The sequence below is a fragment of the Hordeum vulgare genome, chromosome 4H (genome assembly GCF_904849725.1).
Source record: "Hordeum vulgare subsp. vulgare chromosome 4H, MorexV3_pseudomolecules_assembly, whole genome shotgun sequence".
In the NCBI taxonomy this organism is placed as follows: Eukaryota; Viridiplantae; Streptophyta; class Magnoliopsida; order Poales; family Poaceae; genus Hordeum; species Hordeum vulgare.
Genome location: NC_058521.1, coordinates 546,872,584 through 546,883,023, shown reverse-complemented (window position 1 = coordinate 546,883,023; position 10,440 = coordinate 546,872,584).

Genomic DNA, 10,440 nt, shown 5'->3' with positions numbered 1-10,440 from the left:
ACATGAGTTGAGTATAGTTTCAGTGGTAAGCATCCCTATGCTAATCATATCATGTATATGATTCATGATCGACCTTTCGGTCTCATGTGTTCCGAGGCCATGTCTGCACATGCTAGGCTCGTCAAGCTTAACCCGAGTGTTCCGCATGCGCAACTGTTTTGCACCCGTTGTATGTGAACGTTGAGTCTATCACACCCGATCATCACGTGGTGTCTCGAAACGACAAACTGTAGCAACGGTGCACAGTCGGGGAGAACACAATTTCGTCTTGAAATTTTAGTGAGAGATCACCTCATAATGCTACCGTCATTCTAAGCAAAATAAGGTGCATAAAAGGATTAACATCACATGCAATTCATAAGTGACATGATATGGCCATCATCACGTGCTTCTTGATCTCCATCACCAAAGCACCGGCACGATCTTCTTGTCACCGGCGCCACACCATGATCTCCATCAACGTGTTGCCATCGGGGTTGTCGTGCTACTCATGCTATTACTACTAAAGCTACATCATAGCAAAATAGTAAACGCATCTGCAAGCACAAATGTTAGTATAAAGACAACCCTATGGCTCCTGCCGGTTGCCGTACCATCGACGTGCAAGTCGATATTTTCTATTACAACATGATCATCTCATACATCCAATATATCACATCACATCGTTGGCCATATCACATCACAAGCATACCCTACAAAAACAAGTTATACGTCCTCTAATTTTGTTGTTGCATGTTTTACGTGGTGACCATGGGTATCTAGTAGGATCGCATCTTACATACGCAAACACCACAACGGAGATATATGAGTTGCTATTTAACCTCATCCAAGGACCTCCTCGGTCAAATCCGATTCAACTAAAGTTGGAGAAACCGACACTTGCCAGTCATCTTTGAGCAACGGGGTTACTCGCAGCGATGAAATCAGTCTCTCGTAAGCGTATGAGTAATGTCGGTCCAAGCCGCTTCAATCCAACAATACCACGAAATCAAGAAAAGACTAAGGAGGGCAGCAAAATGCACATCACCGCCCACAAAAACTTTTGTGTTCTACTCGAGAAGACATCTACGCATGAACCTAGCTCATGATGCCACTGTTGGGGAACGTCGCATGGGAAACAAAAATTTTCCTACGCGCACGAAGACCTATCATGGTGATGTCCATCTACGAGACGGGATGAGTGATCTACGTACCCTTGTAGATCGTACAACAGAAGCGTTAGAGAACGCGGTTGATGTAGTGGAACGTCCTCACGTCCCTCGATCCGCCCCGCGAACAATCCCGCGATCAGTCCCACGATCTAGTACCGAACGGACGGCACCTCCGCGTTCAGCACACGTACAGCTCGACGATGATCTCGGCCTTCTTGATCCAGCAAGAGAGACGGAGAGGTAGAAGAGTTCTCCGGCGGCGTGACGGCGCTCCGGAGGTTGGTGATGACCTTGTCTCAGCAGGGCTCCGCCCGAGATCCGTAGAAACGCGATCAAGAGGAAAAACCGTGGAGGTATGTGGTCTGGCTGCCGTGGAAAAGTCGTCTCAAATCAGCCCTAAAACCTCCGTATATATAGGTGGGAGGGAGGGGACCTTGCCTTGGGGCTCAAGGAGCCCCAAGGGGGTCGGCCGAGTCCAAGGGGGAAGGCTCCGGAACCCATTCGTCATTTCCGGTACATTCCCGGTAACTCCGAAAACCTTCCGGTAATCAAATGAGGTCATCCTATATATCAATCTTCATTTATGGACCATTCCGGAAACCCTCGTGACGTTCGTGATCTTATCCGGGACTCCGAACAACATTCGGTAACCAACCATATAACTCAAATACGCATAAAACAACGTCGAACCTTAAGTGTGCAGACCCTGCGGGTTCGAGAACTATGTAGACATGACCCGAGAGACTCCTCGGTCAATATCCAATAGCGGGACCTGAATGCCCATATTGGGTCCTACATATTCTACGAAGATCTTATCGTTTGAACCTCATTGCCAAGGATTCATATAGTCCCGTATGTCATTCCCTTTGTCCTTCGGTATGTTACTTATCCGAGATTCGATCGTCAGTATCCGCATACCTATTTCAATCTCGTTTACCGGCAAGTCTCTTTACTCGTTCCGTAATACAAGATCCCGCAACTTACACTAAGTCACATTGCTTGCAACGCTTATGTGTGATGTTGTATTACCGAGTGGTCCCCGAGATACCTCTCCGTCACACGGAGTGACAAATCCCAGTCTTGATCCATACTAACTCAACTAACACCTTCAGAGACACCTGTAGAGCATCTTTATAGTCACCCAGTTACGTTGCGACGTTTGATACACACAAAGAATTCCTCCGGTGTCAGTGAGTTATATGATCTCATGGTCATAGGAATAAATACTTGACACGCAGAAAACAGTAGCAACAAAATGACACGATCAACATGCTACGTCTATTAGTTTGGGTCTAGTCCATCACGTGATTCTCCTAATGACGTGATCCAGTTATCAAGCAACAACACCTTGTTCATAATCAGAAGACACCGACTATCTTTGATCAACTGGCTAGCCAACTAGAGGCTTGCTAGGGACGGTGTTTTGTCTATGTATCCACACATGTAAATGAGTCTTCATTCAATACAATTATAGCATGGATAATAAACGATTATCTTGATACAGGAATTATAATAATAACTGTATTTATTATTGCCTCTAGGGCATAATTCCAACACTACGACCCTACCAAAGGAGCCAGACCTCTGTCTGGGATTCCCAAGCTATTCCGGTCAACATCGAACACATCGCGTAGAACCTTTTAATGAGTCTAAGTCTTCTCTGCAAAAATATAATTAAAGCAATCGTGAGTACAAAGGTACTCAACAAGTCTTACATCAGAACTATCTACACATGCATCATGTTTCAATGAAAGGATTGTGGGGTTTGATTGCAGCAAGCCAGCTTTGACTCTTGGCTAACCTGTACTACGACTACAAGTTCTTTCTTTGAGGTGGGATAGCGCACACGAGTCCACATATTCACCAATTCAATACACCACTATGGATTCATTCTCGTCTCCCTACGAGAAGGCCTTCCATAGCACTCACACTTATCTTGCATGTTTTAGAGTATCCATGTACATTGTCTAGGTACCACGTAATGTTTCCAAGTAGTCCATAACCGAGGACGCGGCTATTCGAACAGATTGAATCACCCTGCAGGGGTATACTTCTTCACACATGCTCGCACCACTTAGCACCATATGCATGTCATGCATCTCGGCAACCTTCAAGCGGAAGCACTGGCGTGGGTGTCGGCCACGACCGTTAACCACACAAGACCCTAGTCCAAGTTTATCGCCTATTTGAGACTGAACCCGCAAGGAAGTCCGGCCGAGGTTTCCTCTTCGGCCCCAAACGATGCGCAGGGCTCCCAAGCCCACCATACGGGTGCCACTTGGTACACCGTACCACTGTGTATCTACCGTAGTGAAGCCTACCCCGTCGGGCAGAGCTAAACACGGCCGCCAACACTTTTCCTACAGACACCAGAAACTAATTGCAACTCCTGGACAGAGATCTAGGTGATTAATAAGACGAGAGGGTCAATTAAGTATCCCAATGTGTGCTAGTATCTTGTCTTGGATAACACACACAGAACTCAATTCTTAAGGACGGTCCCAATGAGACAACCCGCCATGTACTCCTACATGGCCTCTCATCTCTACCTTTACCAAATCGGATTCACACTTCTACTCTCACACTGTAGGACATGAACACAACCATTCTAATTCATCATCCAGATGGATCAGACCCGACACGACTCTAAGCATAGCAGGCATTGTAAACAAGCATGGATGAGTAAGAACAACAAGGCTCAAGCAGTTGCTACTCATGCTAAATGGTTTCAAATATTTACTGTGACAAAATCAAGTCATGCAAATGAATGGGTTCAACTACCGATAACATGTACAGTTGAATCGTGTTTGTCCTAATGCAGTAAAAGAGAGCAGGAGCGAGAGAGTGGGTTTATATCAATATGCTCAAGGGGGGTTTGCTTGCCTGACACGTCTGAAGATAGCAATGAGTCTTCATCAATGTCAACGATCACATCGTCGGAAACATCGTTTACCGAGGGGGAACAACACCGACAAACAAGAAAGAACAACCATTACTTCACGGAAATGCAACACTATGATGCATGCTCAAGACATGAAATGAAAAGTGGCAGGGCTAATGTGGTTATCATTTCTTAAGTTGAAGTTGGTTTGAATTAGGATCCAAACATCACTTCAAGTCGGGTATCTCTCCAGGTACCCTTATAATTGATTCGACCTGATGCTCATAACAAATTGCTCCAACATGCATGGGGTTAGTATTTTGGGGTACTGTTTTGCATTGACCAATGTTTGGTCATAACAGTTGAAGTGGAAATCAAATAAGTATCAATTTCCAACTCCAAACTATTTATTAAATTTACCCTATTCATCATTTTGCCTATTTAGTGTTGTTAACTTTTTCAAACATGCATGAAAATGCCATAATCAGATTCTTTGGATTTTTCTGATCCTTCTTCATATATAAATTATTTCCATCCGAGTTATATTTTAATTTCTATGATTTTTACAAGTTTTAGTAATTTCCTGGATTTATCTTATAATTGAAAATCAATTACTCCGTCAGCACTGCATCAGCATTGCGTTAGCAGTCAACTGGCTTGGTCAGAGTCAAACCTGACGGCCAGGGCCCACTAGTCAGTGACACAAGTGTTAAAAAGAGTTTAATTTTAATCTTTTATTCCTAATTAGGGTCTGGGCCCACTGTCAGTGAGTCATTAGATTAGTTAACCTATTTATTTAATTTTTGTGCTTAACTAAAACTTAACAGGGGCTAGGCCCCACCTGTAGGTGACCCAGGGGGGTCAACCCATGGTCAGAGGGGGTCGGCCTCAACGGCGTTGAGCCGCCGGCGCTGCCAGGCACGACGGAGCTCGCCGGAAAACTTCTTCCGTTGACCAAACGGCGCGTGGAGAGGCTCTACGAGAAGCTGGAGGTGCGCCGCATCCGTTCCGACCAAGCCACGGGCCAGGAGGTGGCCGGAACAAGGCCGGCGACGACCTCGGGCGGTGGCCGGAGTCGACCATAATGGGGATTGGCGCTAGAGGGCAGGAACGGAGGGGGAGAGCATAGGAGGAGGAGCAGGAGCTCACGGTGGTTCCAAAGGAGGCAACAACGACGGAGGAGGAGCTCGGGGTAGGGCGAATCGGCCTCGAGGTTGCCATCGGCCGGAGATGGGGAAGACGACGTAGCTGCGGCGACAGAGGACCTCGGCCCTTCTAGGTTCACTCTGAGGGCGAAGAGGAACACGACGGAGCTTCTAAGCCTCTAAGGTAGGCCGGAGGGGGTGCGGTTGCCGGGGTAGCAGTGAGCAACGGCGGTGAGCTTGCTCGGTGGTCGCGGAGAGGGAGCTAGGGGAGAGGAGAGACGCGTGCGAGGAGAGGAATGAGAGGAGGGCACCTCGGGGCTTCTCAGCACGAGGAGATAGGGTCGGAGGGGGTGCCTCCAGCGCGAAGCAGGAGGTGGCTGTGCCTCCTTTGCGCTCGCCACGCCCTCGTGCATACTGGCACGAGGTTGAAGAAGGCGGCAGGGAGGTGAGCTGGGCCAGGCAAGGAGCGCATGTTAGTTTCCTTTCTTTTTTTTCCTTTTCCTGTTTTGTTTTCTTTCTGACATTTGTTTTTATTTTATTTTGGCTCCAAACTAAAACAAGAAAAGTGAAAATATTGTTGGGGGTTTTAGTTGTAATATTTTCTATCACATATAAAAGATTCAACATTTTTGAGAATCTGAATTATTTGAAATCAAATATATAATTGATTTTAGTGACTTTTATATTTAAAATAAGATGCCCAAAAGTATTTTGAAAATATATAGCACCCCTGATATTTTCTTTCCAACATTTATCAAAAATGATGGACTTTTATGAGAACCATTTTGGTTCATTAATTTGTCACCACTTTGGATTGTTTTTGAATATAGACTATGTTGGGGTTTTGCTTTGATTTCACTTCTTTCTTGGGTTCAATTCATTTTCTTAGAATGCAAAGAAAGAAAAATATGAGCTCAAACTTGCTAAGCTCTACTAGGGATTTCAGGGATGTGACACCCAACTTTTGAGGAGAAAATTTGCTATGATGATTACCATGATGATAATGATAGTCCTACTCCCACTATTACCAATGAGAAAGATTATGCTTATGTGGAGAGTAAGAGTACCTTTTTGCATGTGGATCATGGTAACAATGCTTTATGTGATACTTATATTGTTGAGTTTATTCATGATCCCACTGAAAATTATTATGATAAGGGAACATATGCTTATAGATATTCCAATAATATCAAGTTCCCTCTCTTTATGTCGAAGGTTTTGAAGATGCACTTGTTTTGCCTTCCTATTCTTATTGCTTTGTGCTTCAATGAATTATTCTATTGCAATATTCCTATGAATAGGAAGCATGTTAGACTTAAATGTGTTTGGTATTTTCTTCTAGTTGCTCTCTTTTGTTCTACAACTCTTATTCCTACGAGAGCATCATTAAAATCTTAAGCCTATCTTTATGGCTATAAAGAAAGAGCTCTAGGGAGACAACCCTTGTTATCTTTACTTTGAGTTTTTTACTTTCAGTGTTTAGTGGTCTTGATGCTTGTTACTACTGTAGCAACATAATTGTATCTTTATTTTCAAGCTTTGTGCCAAGTTTTAGCTTCCGATTGCAAGAAAGTTCAAAAGTTGTGACATGCTGTCCAGAAACAGACTCTGTCAGCTTGACGGAAAAATTCGCCAAACATCACCAGATCATCTTTTTGATCTGCATTTTTTGACAACATGCTCTATATAATTTTATTTTTGGCATCTGTTCTGAGTTTTTTTATTTGAGTTGCAGAAGTTCCCCGAAACAATTATTTACTACCTATTGTTCTGTTTTTCATAGATTCTGCCACGTTTTGCATTTTCATCATTTTGCAAATATTAAGCTTGCTTTTCCTTTGCAAAAACCTTTTGGCAATCATGAGAAACATTAGTTTTTCATGAAAATCTTTATTTCCAGTAGATAATGAATTATTTTATCATGGGTACTCACCACTCTAATTAGCTTATGATGAGTTTCGTATGAAGGGAGTTTTCAAGTGTGCGATGGAAGATGACGAAAGAAGATCCAGGAGTGTCAAGAGCTCAATCTTGGGGATGCCCCCATGCACCCCCAAGAAATATTCAAGGAGACTCAAGCATCTAAGCTTGGGGATGATCCCGTGCATCCCCTTCTCTATCAACAATCATCAGTTTGTCCATCTCCATGCTATATTTTTATCACTTCATATGTTATGTGCTATGCTTGGAGCGTCCCGCTCTTTACTTTTTAGTTTGTTTTAGTTTCCTTTCTGTTCATAACAAGTTGGAACCTAGCCTTCCTTGTTTGGGAGAGAAACACGCTCCATTCCACTCTAGAACACAACATAGGTTTTCTTGCTTATCTTTTTGTGTGCTCTCTATCTTTACATATGTGCTGTCATGCTTAGCTCTTAGTTTTCATGCTTTATCTTTTTAAGAGGTTTTATTTAGGTTACTTTTGGAACTCTCTTGAGTTATCATGCTTATCTTGTTTAGAGAGTTGTCCTGTTGCGCTAAGTTGTGTGTCTTGCATGAGTAGGTAATTGAGGTTGCTATTTACGTATAGTAGTAACTTGCAATAGTTTTGAGGTATTGATTTGAGTAATGTTCGAACTATTGGTGCCAAGAGCTTGAGCCTATTAGTGAAAGGTGTCGTATTTTGGGAAATTTGTGTGTTTTTCAAAAACTAAAAATTAGTGGAGAACTCTAGCTACTAGATTGATCACTAACCTCTCGAGGAGTTGGAATATATAGAGTACCCTCACGTTACCATGGGTCGAGGATGCGGAAGGATAACCAAACACCCAAACACTCCTCCTTGGGGTACTTGTCTCTTTGTGAATTTCCTAACTAGATAGAGAGTTACCGATAATAAGTGTATGAGTTCTTCGAACTAATGCGAGTATTCAATTGTTGGCACTTCCACCATCCATATTTTGCTAGCCTCCTCGGTACCGTGCATTGCCCTTTCTCACCGTGAGAGTTTGTGCAAACTTCGCCGGTGCATCCAAACCCTTGGAATGATACGCTCTGTCATCATAAGCCTCATTATATATTTCCTCAAAGCAGCCACCATACCTACCTATTAAGGCATTTCCATAGCCTTTCCGAGATACATTGCCATGCAACATCCACCATCTCATGACTTGATCTTCATGTCATACATGCTTTTTCTTGATCGAGGAGCCGCATGATAGTTGGGCCTTGCCCTTATTATTGCTACATGACGTGCTAGTTTCAATGCATCTCCTGCTACACTGACAGAGGCATACATTTGCATACATCATGATAGTTTTCATTTGTCTTTATGTTGAGTACTTCTTATAAAGTGTGCAGATCTTCTTTTTACTCTTGTAAAACATAGAGTGTTGCCCTTAAGTGAGGAAAAGATCCCAAAGAGGACAAATTAAAAGATCCCAAAGAGGACAAATAAAAGATCCCAAAGAGGACAAATGAGAGATAAATAGAAAGAGCCAAAGAGGCCACAAAAAAATAAATAAAGAAATAAAAAGAGAGAAGGGGGCAACACTACTATTCCTTTTGAAAGATACACACTCGTACTCCATTGCTATATTTCTACTCCATAGAGATTATCATTCATGCATAACTATGTGGGGATCCTCACACTATAGAACTTGGCTTGTGTATTCCAATGATGAGGCTCCTCAAATAAGCTCTAGGTCTTCATGAGCAAGCAAGTTGGATCCACCCCCACTAGTTCAATTGGAGATCTTAACTTAGCTCATATGTGCATCCGTTGCATGGCAATCCCTACTCCTCACATCATATCTATCATTTGGCTTTCTTTCGCGTATGGTTGTCCTCATTGATGTGAGCTTTTCACACCTTTTTGTCTTCCTTCCCCATCATTATTTTCTTTGCCATCCTAAGTGCCAACATATGTTTCTTGCGCTCATCCATTGCATGAGTGCTCAAAGTCGATGATTTTGACTTGTGCCTGACTAGTGGTCTGGGGATGAGTTAAAATAAGATTCCGAAGGAGACCAAGTGTGAAGTTTAGTAGATTGAGTTCTCAATTAAAAATATATTTTTATACTCTCAACCCATCTCGCATTTCTTGCACGCAAACACCATTTGGAGACATTTGAGTCACGGACAACGAGAGCTCTTGCACCTTTATGTTCTTACTTGGCTATTTTCAATACTAGATATAGACTCTTGCTTGTTATTGTCTTGACTTGCATTACATATCTTACTTGCTTTACTTTGAAGTTCTTATATGTGTGTTAGCATGTCACCATAGAAATTATTTGTGTTATCATTTATCTACTCGAGGACGAGCAAGAATTAATCTTGGGGATGTTGATACGTTCCAAACGTATCTATAATTTCTGCTTGTTCCATGATCTTTTGGGTGACATTGTTATATGTTTTGCTACACTTTTATATCTTTTTACACATATTTGGACTAACCTACTAACTCAGTGCAACCCGTGCCAGTTTCTGTCTGCTGATGTCTTTTTTGCAGGGACTTTTACCCCAATTTATCGAGTCCCAAAAATCCAGAGAAAAATATATAAAAATCAGCATGACAGAAGCTTTGAGAGCACCAAAGGTGGGCCAGAGGGGAGCCAGGCGTCGCCCAGGAGGCCGCCCCGCCCGGCCTACCACCTCGCCGCGCCCACAAGCCCCCTCGATGGGGCCCGCCTTCTCTGGTGCCCAACCTTGGCTCTTATTTTTACCCCGTGGAGGAAACGCTGATTCCGGAACCCTTTTCTCGAGAAGTAATTCCAATCTCCGCCGCCATCGCCAACAAGTTTCGGGGGACCAGAATTCCTGTGCCGACACCATGCCAGGACGGGGAAGTGCCCCCGGATTCATCTCCATCGACGTTGCTTCTTCCCTCCATGAAGCGGGAGTAGTTCCTCCTCGGGGTTGAGGTCTTCTATAGTAGCTATGTGGTTAATTCTGTCTCTCATGATGTGATCTTGATTGTGATCATGGGCTATGTTAATCTAGGGTGATCCCATGATGTTTCCCCTTCTTCTATGTATTGGATTGATGTACTCACTTGATCTTATCTAGTATAATACCCGAGACCATGGTGACAGCGGTCTATTGGACATGGATTAGAAAAATATTTTCATGAGTGATTTCCTATTTTGTGAATTGATTGAAGATTGCGAGTCTCTTGGTGCTTGTCTTTAACTATCCTTGAGATATATTGTGGTGATTGCGGTACTCTCTTTGGATGGCCGTGGTAACATTGTGAAATCCATAGAGAGAACTACGAACTCTGAGGTGTGATTTTGTAGCCCTACATAATTCTCGTCCTCTCTTG